The sequence below is a fragment of the Poecile atricapillus genome, chromosome W, assembly GCF_030490865.1.
Source record: "Poecile atricapillus isolate bPoeAtr1 chromosome W, bPoeAtr1.hap1, whole genome shotgun sequence".
Classification (NCBI taxonomy): domain Eukaryota; kingdom Metazoa; phylum Chordata; class Aves; order Passeriformes; family Paridae; genus Poecile; species Poecile atricapillus.
Window position 1 is genome coordinate 94,331,546 of NC_081288.1, and position 18,602 is coordinate 94,350,147.

The 18,602-nt window shown below is 46.4% G+C and overlaps 1 protein-coding gene across 5 annotated transcripts in view; it reads left to right on the forward strand.

The window, feature by feature from the left end:
• The window catches only part of LOC131591645 (E3 ubiquitin-protein ligase KCMF1-like), a 122,350-nt gene that overhangs the window by 9,173 nt on the left and 94,575 nt on the right, over window positions 1-18,602 (forward strand). Inside the window, exon 2 of one of the 5 annotated variants that reach the window (XM_058862571.1) lies at window positions 16,552-16,689. The exons of the other annotated variants lie outside the window; for them this stretch is intronic. The gene's annotated coding sequence lies outside the window, so the exon portion shown is untranslated. The remainder of the gene's footprint in view (window positions 1-16,551; window positions 16,690-18,602) is intronic. 5 annotated transcript variants of the gene reach the window in all.

The following is an 18,602-nucleotide window of genomic DNA, read 5'->3' on the forward strand; positions in this document are numbered from 1 at the left end:
CTTGTACCTCAATTTATGGAGTGGGATACATGTGTTTTGATGCAGTGATTTATTAACTACAGTGCTGCGTTGTATATTTCAATGTAATGGTATAATAAAGTTTGTATTTCCAGAAAGCTAGTTCAGCAAATAAAGCAATATCTTTGTAGCATAGAATCACTTAAATTTAAGAAAAAGGATTTTTTTATTTCGAGTTCAATGTTTTAATTTTTAAAACTTGGTGTGTATGTTTTGTTCAGTTAGTCAGTTACTAAATTTGAGATCCCATACTAAGCCTTTTCAAAGGGATTTATGTTGAGAATAAAACCACAGTGACTATTTTAAAGGAACTACTTTGGAGTCATTATCCCCCAAATAAAAATGCTCTAAGTAGTGGTCTTAATGTGTTTTCAATTTCTACACATGCAGAAATAGATGTTTGTTGGCTTTTTATGTGATTCTTCTGTTTTTTAGAAATGAAAGTGAATTCTCTCTTCTTGTAATGAAATTTTCTAATGATTTGGAGGCTAATGAAATTGTATTTCTATTTGTTCTTTACAGTATGTTGATCTGCTGTCTGGTGTTGACAGAATTAGGAATTTTCTTTTTCCCAGCTGTAGGAAGTGATGTATCTTCTAGCTGCATTACACTGAAAATGAAGCTGCATAATGTTTTGGTTGTAAGTCAGATTTTTATTTTCAGAGGATGGGTTTTCACACTGTCTCGGTTTTGGAAGACAGGTGTCTGCTAGGGAGGGCAGGAGCCTCCCTTGGAATGAAAATGTAGACCCCCTCTCTCCAAATTATTATAATTTTGAAATCAAGGGGCTCTCAGGCAGAGATCTGGGGATAGGAATAACAGTTCTTTACTAGTATGTATAACGAGGCACACAAACAACAGTAACTACAGCATTAACAGCAAAACAGAACCAAGGACCCTGTGATAGCTTTTTCGGCCGAGACGGGAAAGGATGGAGGAGAGGCTTTGCTTCACAAACCCCCTCGGGCAGTCAGTCCCGGTGCTCTTGCAGGACTCTGAGGACTGTTTAGCTGGAACGGCAGGAATGAGCAGAGATCCTGGGTCAGTGGATGAGGTGTATCAACAGCTCTGCAGCGGTGGCTGGCACTGCTGCACATCCCGACAGGACAGGGTGTGTGAGGCCCACCAACGAAGAGGGAAGAAGAAGAAGCAGCAGCTCCGTTTGCGTGATGGTGAATTCCCTTCTCTCTGTAGCAACAGTTCCCAGCAAAGTGTCTTTCTCTGAAGCCGAAGAAACCAGCAAAACTTCCCCCTGCCCTCCCTTTCTTCCTGCCCCCCTTCCCCCCTGGGCCCTGGCCGAACTCTTTGTGTTTCTTAAGCACCCACTAAGTACCAGCGGTCAGTTTTTCCCTGCAACTAATGGGTAAAAATTCCACAGGTCAGCCAGAACTAAAGGAAGGACACTTAACTCTCAACACACACATATTCTAATTTAAAAAAGCACAATAGTTTCACTTAAATGTTAATTTTTATTGAAAAAATTAATTATGAATGATTTCTCACCATAGTAAGTAGAGGGTGATGGTGGTTGGAAACCTCTTGTGGGGGAGTGAGGCACTCATCTACTAGCCTGACTTACAGTCTTGGGAGGCTTGTTGCCTATCAGTGACCTGGATTTGGACAGTGGCAGAAAGAGCAAAGACTCATCTATCCCTTTTTGCTCATACATGTAGATGCCCATGGTAATGCTAGGGTGATCTTGAGTGTATCAAAAGTCTTTATAGAGATGTGGGGAGCCCAGAACACTGTCTGAGCATGCAGGGACAGAGTTAGGAAAGCCTGAGATCACCTGGAGTTGCAACTAGAGAGGGATGTGGAAGACAGCAGGAAGGGTTACATGGGCAGCAAAAGGCCCGGTTTTCTTCTCAATGAACATGTAAAAGGCTGAGGTAATTGGGTACTAGATGCCACTTTGCCTTAGTGTCATGGTTTAATTATGGGACATTCACTTGAGAGTTGGACTTGATCCCTGTGTGTCCCTTCCAACTTAGAATATTGTCTGATTCTATGAAGAATCATCAATGTTTTATAAGATTAGCCTTAAATTAAGAGAAAGCTGCCAGCTAGTCTCCCCTAAGTACCACACACCAGCTTGCTCACTCTCCCCCTGCAATGGGATGGGGAGGAGAACTGGGGGTAAAAAAAGGTAAAACTTGTGGGTTGAGATAAGAACAGGTTAATAATTGAAATAAAATATAATAATTAACTGTAATGAAAAGGAGAGAGGGGGGAATAAAACCCAAGAAACACAAGTGATGCACAGTACCATTGCTCACCACCTGCTGACTGATGCCCAGCCAGTCCTCGAGCAGTGATTAGCCATTCCCAGCTCTCTGTTATGGAATATCCCTTTGGCCAGTTCAGTTCATTTGTCTTAGGTGTGCTCCCTCCCAGCTTTTTGTGCACCTGCTCACTGGTAGAGCATGAGACACTGCAAAGTCCTTGACTCAGGGTGAGCACTGCTGGGCGACAGCCAAAACATCTGTGTGTTATCAACATTATTCTCATACTGAATCCAAAACCCAGTAATGTACTAGCTACTAAGAAGAAATTGGACTATTTTCCAGCTGAAACCAGGATTCTTGGTTTTCAGTGGTAAGATCTGCCTTCTGGCCTCTCAGGTACCAGAGCCTAGTTGACAGTCTGCAGGAGTGAAATATTGCCCACAGTAGACAAGGATTAAGTTAGGGACCACTTAAGCCAATTGCAGTTACAAGCCTGTGGGACCAGATGAGATGCCCCTGAGGGTGCTGAGGAAATTGGCTCATGTTATTGTGAGCCTGCTCCATCTTCTCTGAAAGACCATGGTGATTGGTGGATGACTTGGGGAGGAAAAAACCCAAACATTATTTCAATTTTTAAGAAGTAGGATCTGGGAAACAACAGGCTGGTTAGCCTTGCCTCAGTCCTTGGAAAAATTAAGGAACAAATCCTCCTGGAAGTCATGTCTGAGAATATAAAGTGCAAGAAGGTGGTTGTGAGCAGACAGCATGGATTTATCAAGGATAAGTTGTGCCTGATTGTCTTCCCTGCATGACTGGCTGTGTGGACAGGGGGAAAAATGGTATATGTTGACTTTAGAAACACTTGACATGGTCTGCATACCTCACAAATTTGGTGAAGTGGATGATAAGGTGGGTGGAAAACTAGCTGGACTGTGTAATGGTTTAAAAAAAAAAACCCCAAACCCAACAAACTGCTTGAGACCCTCCTTCCCTTCCCCATGACAGTGGAGGGGAAAACAAAGAAAACAAGACTGCATGAGGTTTAAAACAGAAGTCACAATTTTACTTAGGTGAACAAAAGTGCCATGTGGCTCTGGAGAACAAAGTACTGTGCCAAACAGATTTCCATGGTTTAACACCTTCTCCAGACAGACAAAACAATGGGGAACAGGGGCAAAGCAAAACCTGGAAGGTATTAAAGGATTTGCTCTGTAAAGATGCTGATGTGGGTTCCTGCATGGCAGTGGCTGGCAAAAGCTGCAAGCAGCCCGCAATGACAGCTGTGGCAGCCCCACCAGTGGTGGTGTACAAGCTATTCCTCTCCTGGTGCCTATCGGCCATGTGGTCCTAACCCCCAGTCCAACATGCCCTCTCCTGCCTGTGCAGCAGCAAAAATGGCTGACCTTCCATTTCTATCTGTGGGTCTTAGAGACAGTCCACTAAAGATGATGTAAGGGGGTGTAGAATACACAATTTGGACTCTGCCTCCTATCCCTGTAACTAGAACATATTCCACCCCTTATTCTATACCATCTATGTCATTCTCAAATTAATACCCTTTAAACTATATGCATATATATATATATAATATTTACACAAGCACAGGTATTATTTCAGTCATCACTGACCATCCTTCAAGATTTGAGTTAATTTTGTGCTTGACTGGTCTTTATGGTATACAGTGGCAGTATGTCTCTGAGACAAGTTTATGAAGAAATGTCCTGAAATGAATGTCTCCTCTAAAGAAGGCAGGTTTCAGCACTCCCTCCCCCACCACTGATACGAAAGGAATTTCTTGAAGGAAAGTGAAAAAAACCTGTTTATTTAACACACACAAAGTGCACGCAGGCATGAGAAAAAAAGAATAATGTTAAATATTAAAACCTTGCTGTGGAGAAAGCTGGTGAATTCAGAGATCTTTCTGTAGGTGTCTTGGCTCCTCCCGAGGTCCGGAGCCAGGATGGGGCATCCTGGGGCCTCCCCGCCTGCTCCCGGCGATGGTCTGTTCTTGGACCAGAGCAAAGATGAACAGTTCCAAAAGAAGCCACAGAAGTCAATGGAAAAGCTGTATGCAGTCCTGGGAAAACTTCTTGCCTCAGCTAACAAGAAAAAAAAGAAGCTAGCTAAAAGCAAAGCAATTAACTCTCCCTCTTTCTGCTGAGAAAGAATGGGGGAGGATGTGTCTGAACACAAACAGCAGAAAGAATTCCCCTGGCTTCCCCCCCTCTCCCAGACCTAGCTTAAAGTTACAGGACCCATGTCTAGGCATAAAGCAGATGATAAGGAATACAGTATCATAAAGTCACCACAAGACACAGTATCATTCAACAACCAGAATTACATAGGCAATTCAACATTACAGAGGGTTCTCACACCAAATCAAATCCCTTTGGGGTACACATTGTGTTTCTCCCTCCTGCATTATGCACCAAGTGCATCCTGGTCCTTGAGCAAAAAGAATCCTGCAGAGGGGTTTGCCTTTGCTTGAGGCAGGACTAATCCAAACTCTTTCCTAACATGTTTCTCATATGCACCACAGGGACTTTATCTGCATCTGCTGTATGCAGGGGTTCTGATTGGGCAGAGCCAGCTCAACTGGTAGAGCTGCTAGTGTTAACTAACCTGGTGGCCTTTCCCGAAATGCAGTTGGGGTGTGTAGTGGTTTAGATTCGCCAATTTGAATTTCCTGGCCAACGCACCAAATAGCATGGTAGATTTTAGCGCTGGCTAAAATCACCAGGGCACTTACTCATTTCTTGCTGTGAGATAAGGATTAGGAGAAGGGCAAAACAGGCTTAAAAAGGAATAAAGAAACTTTATTAACAGGACTACAAGAATAAGAAGCATCAGAATAAAACCTCCAGAATACCTTTCTTCCCCCTGCCCAACTTTTGCCTTTCCCAACTGACCATGTAGAGACAAAAGCTGGAATGTTAAAGCAGTACCAACTATACAACAGTCTTTCATCAGTTCTTGTAGGGAGAGTAGTTTTCTCTTGTCATGCCATGGAGACTTCTCCACAAGAAACAGTTTTCTTGTGGATTCTCTTTTTTATGAATAGCAGCCACCTAGGCAAAAATTTTGCATCGTGACATTCCTCCCATTTTCACTGCCCTCCTAGAGGTGTGTCCATGGGCCATGAACTTATGGGGTATTATTTTAAGGATGAGTTGTTCAAAGGCAAAGGTTCTCATCTGTCTCAGTGATCATCTCTGGGAACAGAGGTTTTCTTCTCTCCCTGGGTGCAATGGGTCTTCCTTACTCTCATCTCTCTCTCTCTATTCAAGCTTCTCATGGGATCACAGCTACTCCAACATCTGCTTGTCTCCATCAATGGATGCCTCTGCTCAGATCTACAGTTTGAATACTTCATCCCCCCTATACATTTCTCATGAATTAAAGGAGATATTTCAGTATATCATTGTCCATCTCCATGGCCCTACCAAAAGAATATTTCAGCCTTTTGCGGCATCTCCTCATCCTCCTTCCATCTGAGTCTTGACTACTTCTTTTACTGACCTTGGTGTCTTCATGTTGTCTTTCTACGTGTCGTCAGTCCTTTTCTCTCCCTGGAGAGAGGATCGAGGTCTGCAGGTCTCATCTGTGTAGTGAAAGAGTTAATATCTTGCCCAGTGCCATATCAGTCATGGTGTTGGATTTCAGGCTGTGCTGGGTGCCTCCCTCCGCCCGGCAGCCTCTGGGAGGTGGGGGGGGGGGGGCAGGGCTCACCCTGGAGCTGTCGGGCACTGGAGGAGGCTTAGTGTCAGTGAGATGTTAACAGCCGTCGCAGCCTCCATCCCCCGCCCAGGAGCCGCTGGTGTCCAGCCTGGCCTCCTTTAGGCCACACCGACCATGGGGGAGGAGGGCTGGCCTCATCAGAGCTGTGTTACCTTTCAAGGCCAGGAGCAAAGAGAAGCCAGTTCCCGGGCTTGTAGTTTTTAAAATGTGGATCATCACAGAGGTGGATCTAATTTCTAAGTAGTGCAAAATGTTGACAGTTCTCAGAACTAGCCAGCTATTTGCCTGTTTCAGGCACAGAGGAGGCTCCTAGCAGCTTCTCTCAAAGAAATCACTCCCGTGGGTGTTTCTTACTTCTTTCCCCAAATGTCAATGTCAAGCCACCACAGGGTGTAACAGGCCTTGGATCCTTTGTATCCCCGACTCCAGAACCCCAGGGGTTGTCCTTGATTCTCCTCTGATATTTTCTGCCAGAGGCTTCAGGAAGGACCATTCTCCCCAGCTTCAGTGTAGAGCATGTTCTTCATATCCTGTCCTGTCCTGACAGGTCCAAGGGCTATTGCATGATCAATCTCCTGTTTAATTTGTTCAAAAGGCTGTTGTTGTTCAGGGCCCCATTTAAAATAATTTTTCTTCCGTATCACAAGATAGAGAGGGCTTACAGTCATACTTTTCTCCAAAGCTTCCTCTGCTGTGTTCCCCCATTTTTGCAGTGAGGGTGACTGCAACAAACCTTTAGGTCCCCTGATTTCAGGGCAGAGGGTGGCGAGAAAATAAATAGGAGTGGGAGCAATGGTTGGAACCAGGAAAATAACACTTTAATAAGGAATGAAAGAAAATGGGGACAATGCCCAAAAGCCGAACAACAATAACCAGGGGGAGCTTCGTGAGGGTGACCAACCAAAGACAAGAATAAAGGAAGGCACAACGATATATAACCTTAGGGGACAAACATTCTAGTAGCCTAACCATATAGGGAGCAACATTACCCAGTCTGTAACTGACACATAACTTATTTAACATAACAACAGAGGGGTATTTTGGGAAAGACTTTTAGATTGCTGTAACTTAAATGAAAGATTCCCACAGCTTCAGATTGATAGGTGGCTCTTCAGAGGCAATAGCTGGCTCAGGTTTGTGGCCAAGGCTGAATTCCACACCCCATATGATGACATCATCAATGTACTGCAAATGTTCTGGAGCCTCACCCTTTTCCAGTGCAGCCTGGATCAGTCCATGACAAATAGTGGGACTGTGTTTCTACACCTGGGACAGTTGATTCCAGGTGTACTGCATGCCCCTCCAGGTGAAAGCAAACTGTGGCCTGCACTCTGCTGCTAAAGGAATGGAGAAAAACACATTAGAATGTCGATGGTGGCGCCACTTTGCTGCCTTGGACTCGAGCTCATACTGAATTTGAGCATGTCCAGCACAGCAGCACTCAGTAGTGTGACTGTTCAGGCCACAATAGTCTACTGTCAGTTTCCATTGGACTTACACACTGGATATATAGGACTATTAAAGGGTGAGTAAGTCTTGCTGACCACTTCCTGGCTCTCCGGTTCACAAATCATCTTATGGATAGGAATCACGGAATCTCAGTTGGTGCAGTATTGCTGATGATGTACTGTTGCAATAGCAGTTGGAACCAGTTGCTCTTCAAGCCTCAGCAGTCCTACAGCAGAAAGGTCTTCTGAGAGACCAGGCAAGGTCTAGTTTCTTCTGTCTGCACAGCAGCTATTCTAAAAGCCCAACGGTATCTCTTTGGGTCTTTGAAATACCTGATTCTGAAATAATCTATTCCAAGGATGCATGGGTTCTCTGGACCAGTCACAACGGGGTGTTTTTGCCATTCCTTCCCAGTCAAGCTCACTTCAACTTCCAGTGCAGTCAGCTGCTGAAATCCCCTGTCACCCCAGAGATGGAGATAAATTCTGTCCCTACATATCTTGATGGCATCAGGATGCATTGTGTGCTCGTGTTAACTAGAGCATTATACACTTGTGGGTCTGATGTACCAGGCTGTTGCCGCTGGAGATGAATAGATCACACGGACACAGCTTGAGGTGTGGTGAAAGGAAGAAGAGAGTTTGTTTCTTCTCCCAGGATTTATAGGTTTCTGACCACGGCCAGGGATTGGATGGTCAGGATAACACTTTCCCAACTGCACTGGCCGTGAGAGATGTCCATCACAAGACGTGTAACAGAAGGAATGCATACATATCTCTATGTTTACAATTACTGTCCTGGTAAAGTCTTAGAAAACTATGTCAGCAAGCTCAGAAGCTGAGTTTTCAGGGTGACACCAGGCTATCGGATCCAATAGATCAAATAGATCCAATTGATCAAATTGTCAATTTCCTCTACCTGGCGGGAGGCAAGGTCCCTCTAGTTCTAGTTATGGTACTCATTGCTCCCTCCCTGTAAATATGACCTGGAGGTCCCTTCCAGAGGATCGAACATGACATCATCCCTTCTCTTCTGCCTAGGGGCGTGTCCATAGGAAACTGGAACAGCATTGTCTTAGTTTAGGGTAAATTTGGGAGAGAACCTCCAGATGGGGTTCCCTCAGGAAAGCAAAATTCAAACGACCCCTCCCCCCAACTGGTTCGGGAAAAAGATTTCTTTGGAGAGAAGTGGAAAAAACTGTTTATGTAACACAAATTGAATAATATTAAACAATAAAACCTTTCACTGTTTGATGGGATGGCAAATCCAGGAAGAAAAGTCCTTTTCATGTGGTGTAGCTTGGCCCGCTCAGGTTCTTATCAGTCTCTCCGGCGCTGGATAGTGCCGAGGCCCAGGCCCTGGTGGGCCACAGGCGTGAGCTCTTGGGGTTTGTCTGGGTGTTTTTCAGTCTAGAGCAGGTTTAAACAGATCTAAGGAAAAAAGAAAAAAAAAAGTCTAGGGAACTCCTCTGCCTCAACTAGCTAAAACTAACTAAAAGCTGAAGAGAAGCTCTGTCCCGCTGTCTGTCTGTGCTGCAGACACTACAGCCCAGGAGCAGGATGCGGGGGAGTGATGTTTTCTTTCAACACAAACTGCACCTTTCTTTTTCTTCCCTTTCACTCTCAGCCAGTCTTAAAGGTGCAGAACTTAATATATTAACATAAACCAGGCGATTTGGGATACTAGTATCATAAAGTCACCTTAGGACAAGCATTTATCCTTGATGAGTTTCCTGTGGTAGTTTTCCTCCTTTCAACTCACGTACTCTTGCTGCTAGGGCAGAGGTGAGTTTTCCATCTCATCTCCTTGTGTCTTCTCCATGTTCATGCAAGTAAAACCACAGATTACCTCTCTCCCTGGCTTGGGGGATGCCTGCTCCTAATAGCAGAGACTGGTCTGTATTGGTGAGACATGGAAAGTTTCTTCCTTAAACTCCTCTCTGAGTTTCTGGTGTCACCTTTCAACTTTTTCTTCCCAGTTCTGGACATGCTTGGCCAGTTCTGTTTCCACAGCTGATACATGGGCCTGTAATGGGGTGGCAGTAGTGTCTTCATATATCCAGAGTTTGATAGCCAAAGCAATCACTCTGTCTTCTCCCTCCTTCCATTGCAGCAATGCTAAGTAGTGGGATTATATCTTTGGCCCAAGCTGTACAAATTTCCGCCACATCTGTGATGTACATTGAATGCAGTCCAGACTTTCAGGGAATTGCGCATCATCTGAAAAAATTATCTCCATCACAGCTATTTCTCTTGGGCACTGGATACCTTGAACCATAGTGATTCACTGGCCTTGCTGCACATAGAGGTCTTCTCTGTAAAGGTGTATTTCCCTCATTTGACAGGAGTTGCCTCCAGAGGCTGAGATTTTCTTGCTTTTTTCCAATCCTCTGGTCAATAACCACATCCCAGGACAGGGATCCCAGTTGCCTGTCTTCACCACCATCTAAGTTTGTATTGTTGGCTGTGGCATCCCAGATTTGGAGCAGCCAGGTCAATATAGACTCATCTGTCTGACAGGTGAACTCTTTACGCAGCTCACGCAGGGACATGGATTTAATGATTGTATCTTCCACTGGTTGTGAAGGTTCTTCCTCCCCTTTGTCACTCACTATGTGAACTGATTTGGTCTTGGATTTCCTCTTTGAATGGGGGCAACTGCTAATGGCTTGGGCTGTCCTTCTGGTTCAGCTGCAGGTCTTAAAGAGGCAGTCTACTAAAGATGATGTAGATGGGGCGTAGAATACACAATTTGGACTCTGCCCCTATCCCTGTAACTAGGACAGACTGCTAGACTTAGAGGGTTGTGATCAGCAATGCAAAGTCCAACTGGTGGTCAATTACTAGTGGTATTTCTTAGAGATGGATACTGGGGCAAATTCTGTTCAATGTTTTTAAACAGCTGGATAACACAACTTTGTCCTCTGTCTACAAGTTTGCAGATAAGACCAAATAGTGGGAAGCAGTCAATATGTTATAAGGCTGGGCTGTTATTCAGAAGGACCTCAATAGGCTGGAGAAATGGTCTGGTAGGCACCTCATGCAGTTCAACAAGGACAAATGCCAAATCCTGCGCCTGGGGAGGTAAACACCCCACACCAGTTCAGGCTGAGCACCAACTAGCTAGAAAGCAGCTTTGCAGAAAAGAACATGAGGGTCCTGTAAGATAAACTGAGTATGAGACAGCAGTATGCCCTTCTAGTGAAGTTCTAGCAAATACTGGGCTGTTTCAGCAAGTGTAGTAGCAACTTGAGGGAAGAGATGGTTTCCTTCTATTAAGCTGTGGTGGTTTGACCCTGGCTGTATGTCAGGCATCCACCAAATCCACTCTATCACTCCCCTCAGTTGGGCAGGGGAGAGAAAATGTAAGAAAAAGTTCATGAGTTGAGATAAGGACAGGGAGAGATCACTCACCAATTACCCTCATGGGCAAAACAAACTTGACTTGGGGAAATTACTGAATTTATTACCAGTCAAAATCAGAGCAGGATAATGAAAAGTAAAACAAATCTTAAAAGCACCTTCCCTCTACCTCTCTCTCCTTCCCAGGCTCTACCTCCTTCCCCTACCCCAGTGGCACAGTGTAGCGGTTTTAGTTTGAAACTGGGCAGAAACACCAATTTAGTGTAGTGGTTTAGATTCGCCAATTTGAGTTTCCTAGACAATGCACCAAATAATGTGGTGGGTTTAGCGCTAGCTAAAATCACCAGGGCACTTACTCGTTTCTTGCTGTGAGATATGGATTAGGAGAAGGGCAAAACAGACTTAAAACTTAAAAGGAATAAAGAAACTTTATTAACAGGACTATAAGAATAAGAAGCATCAGAATAAAATATTGAGAAGCTTTTTCCTCCCCCTGCCTGACTTCTTTCCCAACTGACAACAGAGATAAAACCTGGGATTTTGAATCAGTTACCAACTCTACAATAGTCTTTCATCAGTTCTTTTAGGGAGAGGAGCTTTCTCTTGCCATACCATGGAGACTTCTCCACAAGAAACAGTTCTCTCATGGCTTTTCATTTCCACGAATAGCAGCTGCCTGGGAAAATCTGCAACCATGAAGTTCCTCCCATTTTCACAGCCTTCCCACAGTTGAGTTAATGGGCCATGTCAATTTATGGGGTATTATTTTAAGGATGAGCTGTTCAAAGGCAAAGGTTCTCTCCATCTATCTCTGCGATCATCTTCATCTCTAGGAACAGAGGTCTTCTTCTCTCCCCAGGGGCAAAGGGTCTTCCTCACTCTCATCTCTCTCTCTGTTCAAGCTTCTCATGGGATCACAGCTCTTCAGCATCTATTTTGCTTCATCATGGATACCTCTGCTCACATCTACAGTTTGAACACTTCAACCTCCCATACATTTCTCATGAATTAAAGGGGATATTTCAGTGTATCATTGTCCATCTCCATGGCCCTACCAAAAGAACTTTCAGCCCCATTAGGGCATCTCCTCATTCTCCTCCCATCTGAGGCTTGACCCCTTTACTGAGATTGGTGTCTTCATGTTGTCTTTCTATGTGTCTTTTCTCTCCCTTGAGAGAGGATCGAGGTCTGCAGGTCTTATCTGTGTAGTGAAAGGATTAAATCTTGCCCAGGCCTGTGGATAGTCATGTGATCTCTGCTGGGGGCATTGGTTGGAGCTGTTTATGCTGGACGATTTTCAGTGGCTGCATTGGGGGAGGGCAGCTAGGATCTCAGCCCAGAGGTAGCATGCCACGGACCGATGGCTTCCCCTCCCCCTGCCTGGCAGTTTCTGGTGAAACTCAGTGGCAGCAGAATTTCAGCCGAGCCGAGGGCCAGCCTGGCCCAGCGGCACCGCTGGAAAGGGCTTGGCCGGCTCTCCCCTGGGAAAGGGCCCCAGCCACCTTGCCGGAACGGGACCCGGAGGGCTTCCCGAGAGAGGCCAGTGCCGCAGCAGAGCCCCGGCCTGGCCCTGCCAGGCCGTACAGGCCGAGCAGGGGCTGGCCCCCAGTTACCTGTTCAAGGCTGGAAGCTAAGAGAGTTTCCCAGGCTTGTCTGTTTTTAAAATGTGGATCTCACAGAGGCGGATCCAACTTCTAAACGGTTCAATCACTTGTCTATCTCAGAACTAGCCAGCTATTGTTTTTTTTTTTCCAGGCACAGAGGAAGCTCTCAGCAGCTTCTCTCAGAAAAATAATTTCCGTGGGTGGTTTCTTCTTTCTTACTAAATATCAACTAATGGAAAACCAGCACACACAGGGAGGCAGGGACTGTAGGTTACAGTCAGTTTATCACAGGTGGTTTCTGCTGCTGTTTCCTCTTCAGGGAGAGGAACCCTTCCCCTTCTCCATCTTAGGGTCTTTTCCATGGGTGACAGTTCTCCACAAACTTCTCCAACGTGAGTCTTTCCCACTGGGTACAGCTCTTCATGAACCAGTCCAACGTGGGTCCCTTTTCATGGGAGGCAGTCCTTCAGGCACAGTTTGCTCCAATGCCCTATGTGGTCCCAAGTCCTACAAGGAAACCTGCTCTAGTGTGGGCTCCTCTCTCCATGGGTCTGCAGGTCCCTGCCAGGACCCTGCTCCAGCATGGGACTACCATGGGTTCATAGCCTCTTCTCAGGCATTCACCTGCTCCAGCATGGGTCTTCTCCAGGGGCTGCAGATGTAACTTGGTCCCCATGGATCTCCATGGGCTGCAGGGGCACAGCTGCTTCACCATGGTTTTCACCATGGGCTGCAGGGGAATCACATCTCTGATGTCTGGAGCACCTCCTCCCACTCCTTTTCCACTGACCTTTGTTGTTCCTCTCACATATTCTCAATCCGCTCTTCTCTGGCTGCAATCCTGTGCAATAACTTTTTCTTTTTTTCTTCTTAAATATGTTGTTACAGAGGTGTTAATACCATCTCCAATTTGCTTGGCCTTGGCCAGGTCCATCTTGGAGCTGGCTGGCATTGGCTCTGTTGGAAATAATGGAAGCTTCTGGCATCTTCACACAAGCCACCCCTGTAGCCCCCTGCTACCAAAACCTGGCCACGCAAACCCAATGCACCATTTGGGACTCCAGGTGTAATCTCTTGTCCAGTTCTGGGCTCTCTAGTACAAGACAGACATGAACATGTGGTGTAGTTGACATGCCTGAGGGACTGGATTCCATCCAGGGGGACCTGGACAAGCTTGAGAAGTGGTCATATATGAACCTCATGAGGTTCAACAAGGCCAAGTGCAAGGTTTTGCACCTGGGTTGGGGCAGCCCCTGGTATCAATCCAGACTGGAGGATGAACAAATTGAGAGCATCCCTGCTGTCGCCCTGAAAACTCAGCTTCTGAGCTTGCTAACATAGTTTTCTAAAGACTTTCCCAGGACAGTAACTGTAAACATAGATATGTGTACATTCTTTCTGTTACACGTCTTGTGATGGGCATCTCTCATGGCCAGTGCAGTGAGAAAGTGTTATCCTGACCACCCAATCCCTGGCTGTGGTCAGGAGCCTATAAATCCTGGAGGGAAAAATAAACCTCTCTCTTTCCTTCACCACACCTCGACCTGTGTCAGTGTGATCTATTCATCTTCAGCGGCAACACCTGCCAAGAAGGACTTGGGGGTGCTGGTGGATGAGAGGTTGGACATGAGCTGGCAATGTGAATTTGCAGCTCAGAAACCAGCCATGTCCCGGGCTGCATCCAAAGCAGCGTGGTCAGTAGGTCAAGGGAGGTGATTCCTCCTCTCTACTCTGCTCTTCTCTGGTGAGGCCCCACTTGGAGTGCTGCATCCAGCTCTGGAGTCCTCAGTACAAGACATGGACCTCTTAGAGTGGGTCCAGAGGAGGGCCACAAAAGTGATCAGACGGGTGGAGTACCTCTCCTATTAGGAAAGGCTGAAACAGTTGGGGTTGTTTAGGATGGGCTCTGGGGAGACCTTATTGTGGTCTTTCAAGGTTTGGGCTTATAAGAAAGACTGAGTGAGCCTTTTTAGCAGGGCCTTTTTCAGTAGGACAAGGGGTAATGGTTTTAAACTAAAAGAGGGTAGATTCAAATGTTTCTCCATCACTGGAAACATTCAAGGTTAGATTGGATGGGGCTCTGATCAGCCTGATCTAGTTAAGGATGTCCCTGTTCATTTCAGGGGGGTTTTGACTAGATGATCTTTAAAGGTCCCTTTCAATCCAAATGAGCAGCATCTCTGTATTCTTCCCATGTCACTTGACCTTGCTTCCACTGGCCATATACATTCCTGTTTTGCCTTATTTCCAAGAGAAGATTCCTGTTCAGCCAAGCCGGCCTTCTGCCTCGCCTGCTTGACTTCCAACATTTGGGAATCACCTGCTCCTTTGCCCTTAGGATGTGATGCTTAAAAAGTGACCAGCAGTGATGGACCCCAGCACCTGTAAAAACATTTTCCCAGGGGAACGAACTTACTAGTTTCCTGAGCAGCCTGAAGTCTGCTCTTCTTGTGTTCAGGGTTGAGGTTTTTCTGGCACTTTTCCTTTTGTCACTAGAGATTTTAAACTCAATTGCTTTGTAGTTGCTGTGGCTAAGGTGGCTGCCAATCACCACTTCACTCACAAGATCCACTCTATTGACAAGCAGTAGGTCGAGGAGGGCATCTTTCCAAGGTGGCTTCCTTAGTACCTGTTCCATGAAGTTGTCATCCAGGTTTTTAAGAAATCTTCTGGCCTGGATTACATGATGCTCCCAGTTAATTTCTGTCAAGTTGAAGTCTCCATAAGGACAAGGGCAGTTGACTTGGAAGTGTTCCTTAGCTGTTCAAAGAATAATTCATTGGCGTCATTGTCCTGGTTAGGAGGTCTATAGTAGACTCCCACAGTGACATCTGCTTTACTTTCTCATCCCTTGATTCTTACCCAGAGGCTTTCAACTGTTTCATTGCCAACTGTGAGCTCCATACATTCTAATCCTTCTATTACATAGAATGCCACCCCCTGCCTCACCTTCCCTATCTATCCCTCCTGAAGAACCTGGAACCATCCAACAGGGCACTCCAGTCACAGGACTCATCCCACCAGGTTTCACTTATGCCAATGATGTCAAATCTCTGGGACTGGGCCAAAGCTTTGAGCTCCTCTTGTTTGTTCCTCATGCTGTGTGCACTGGTATAGAAACATTTCAGGTGTGGCACATTGTAGCCAACACCTCGTGAAGTATATTGAGGGATCCCATTAGTGCTTGTTTCCTCAAGTTTTGGCACACTGTCCCATCACTCAGCACTGGCAAGCCTGGTTTTGTCCCCCCTTCCAATCTAGTTTAAAGCTCTATCAATGAGCCCTGCTAGCTCCTGCGCTAGAGCTTTTTCCCCTCTGAGAAAGGTGTATCCCACCAGGTGTCAGTAGACAAGGTGTTGAGTAGATCATCCCATGGTCAAAAAACCCCAAAATTTTTCTGCTGACACCAACCTCAGAGCTACATAGTGACCTGATGGATCTGCATATTCCTATCAATATTATTCCTTGTTACCAGAAGATTCAAGGAAATCAGTCTGTGCTCCTGATCCTTCTACCAATTGCCCCAGGGCCCTGAAGTCTCTTTTAATTGCCCTCAGACTTCCCTTTGTTATTTTGTCACTGCTGGCTTGAACAACCAATAAGGGATAGTAACCAGAAGGCCTTACTAGACTGGAAAGTTTTCCAGTAATGTCCCTTATCCAAACCCCTGGGAGACCACAGACTTCCCTGTGAGTTGGGTCCGGTCTGCATATTGGACCCTCCATTCCCCTTAGGAGGGAGTCTCTTATTACAACTACTCTCTTCTCCTCTTAACAGAGGAGATCGTGATGTACGTACAGGTGGGGTTGCTTTAGGAGGCCCCTCTATCCCAGAAGGACCTTCGCCCATCTCATCAGTTGTCTGGCCTTCTAGTTCCAGGGCCTCATACCTGTTGTAGAAAATGCCAGTCCTACTTGTCAAATTTTGAGAAGGAGGAGGAACCTTCCTCCTGGTACATGTGACCTGCTTCCAGCCTTCCTCTTTAACAGAACGTTGACTAATTACCCTGCAGGGTTCTGAGTCCACCTGCTTCTCCACTACAATGGAGGCTTGAGACTCCTGAGAGTCTTGGGACTGTAGTGTCTCTGAAAATAACTGTTCAATCTCTTGCTCGTTCACTCAAATACTATGTAGCTTGTTCACTTCTTCCTGTAGCTCCTTCACTTGGCGACACAGCTCCTCAACCACAGCACATCTTCTGCAAAAGAACTGCTTGTCTGCCCCAGCCTCACATAGAGGCATCAAGCATTCCCAGCAACCTGTGACCTGGAGAGCTGCATCTACCATCAGCAGGTAGGTCTGTCTGTCTGGAGGCCTCTTGGCACAGCTGGGTCAGTGACTCCCACAGCTACAGGGGATTGAGCTCTATGGCATGTCAACACCATAACTGAGGAAGCATACACTAGTACGCTAATGTTGGGGTTTAAGATTCTATCTTTTGTTTCTTTCTCTCAAAGAATTTTCCCCCATATGTGTCACTAGGAGACAGTATCGACCAGGTACTTAAGAGAGACATAAGAAGTGGCTTCAGCTCAGGGGAGGGGTACAACTGGCTACTCTCTCTTTTTACCTGGGGGTTTCCTCTGGGAAGGGCAGAGATACAGTGAGAATTGGTCTGGAAAAAGAAGGGGCTGGGACAACTGCTAGCTCTCTTGTGCTTGGCTTCGGAGGAGGACAGTTGGAGCTGCTGCTAGGGGGAGGGAATTCACTGCTGCCGCCGGAGCCCAGACCAGTCCTGCTGCTTCTGCTGTGGGGTGAGCATCTGCTTGTGAGAGCAGTCACTGAACTGGGACCTTATTAGCACCCTACCTCACTAAGAAAGGACTTTCACTATCTGCACTTGTGCCTTGGGGGAAAACCCCGGGATCCCAAGCCCTTTCCTCTCCCAGGGACCCTTTTCTCTGCCCTGCTCGGGACCCAGGCTGCCGCTGACCCTGCCCCGCCCCACCCCTTCTGGTTTTTTTGGGTATTTTTGCCACTGCTCCGAGTTTTCGCTACACTGTAGCTCTGTACCCCCTGCCCTGTCGGGACGCCCCGCAGTTCCAGCTACAGCTGACAGGTTTCTGATACATCTCATCTACCACTCCAAGACTTTGCTCATCCCTGCCTTCCCACCTTGCTACTCCGAAGTCCCTGCTACAGCTCCTTTTTGCTGTCCAGAGGGGGCACCGGGATCGGCTGCCCCTGAGGGTTTGTAAAGGAAGCCCCATTTCCATCCCTTCCGCTGAACCCATCTGCCATTGTCCATGTAGACAGCCGGACTCGTGCCACAGCGCCGCCTGCAGTTGAGGGGGAGTCATCGCACCTGCCCTGCCTGTCTGGGAGCCTGCCAGCACCCCTGCCTGCTGCGACCGTAACTACACCAAAGGGGAAATTGCTTAAACAGTGGGAAGAGACTGTTTATTGGGCTTTCTGCTCTTGTTTGTTGTTGTTACCATTGTTGTTGTTTGTTTGCCTTGTTATACATACACACACTATTAAAGAACTGTTATTCCTTTTCTCATATCTTTTCCTGAAAGCCCCTTAATTTCAAAATTATAATAATTCAGAGGGAAGGGGGTCATATTTTCCATTCCAAGGGAGGCTCCTGCCTTCCTTATCAGACACCTGTCTTTCAAACCAAGACAGCTATTAAGGCTGGGGATGAAAGGATCTCTTTGTGCTCTTCACCAGCTACCAAGACTTTGCTGCATCTATTGGCTGCTCCCAGATGATCAGAGAGGAGCCCTTCCTGCTTGTTCTTCCTGTGCAATGTGCCGTGCAAACTGCCATGCCATGCCTACACTGCATGCCATGCCCGTTTTCCCACTCCTGTTTGCTGTTCTCTAGATCGCTCACTCTCCCTAGAGCCATTTAAATCTCTCTTGGATGCTGTGTTGGTTTTGCATTGCCTGTTTCTTGGTAGTGGGGGGGCCACAGAGGTGTCTTCTGTGAGAAACTGTTAGAAGCTTCCACCATGTTCGGCAGAGCCAATCCCTGATGGCTCTGAAGATGGATGTGCCGCTGGCCAAGCCTGGGGCAATTAGAGATGGTGGTAACGCCTATGCAATAACATATTTAAGAAGAAAATCAAAACAAAATTTGGCATGCAGTTGTAATTTTCCAGCCAGAGAAGAAGAGGAGGTGAGAACATGTGAGGGAAACAACTATGTAGACATCGAGGTGAATGAAGAAGGAGGGGCAGGAAGTGCTTCAGGTGCCGGAGC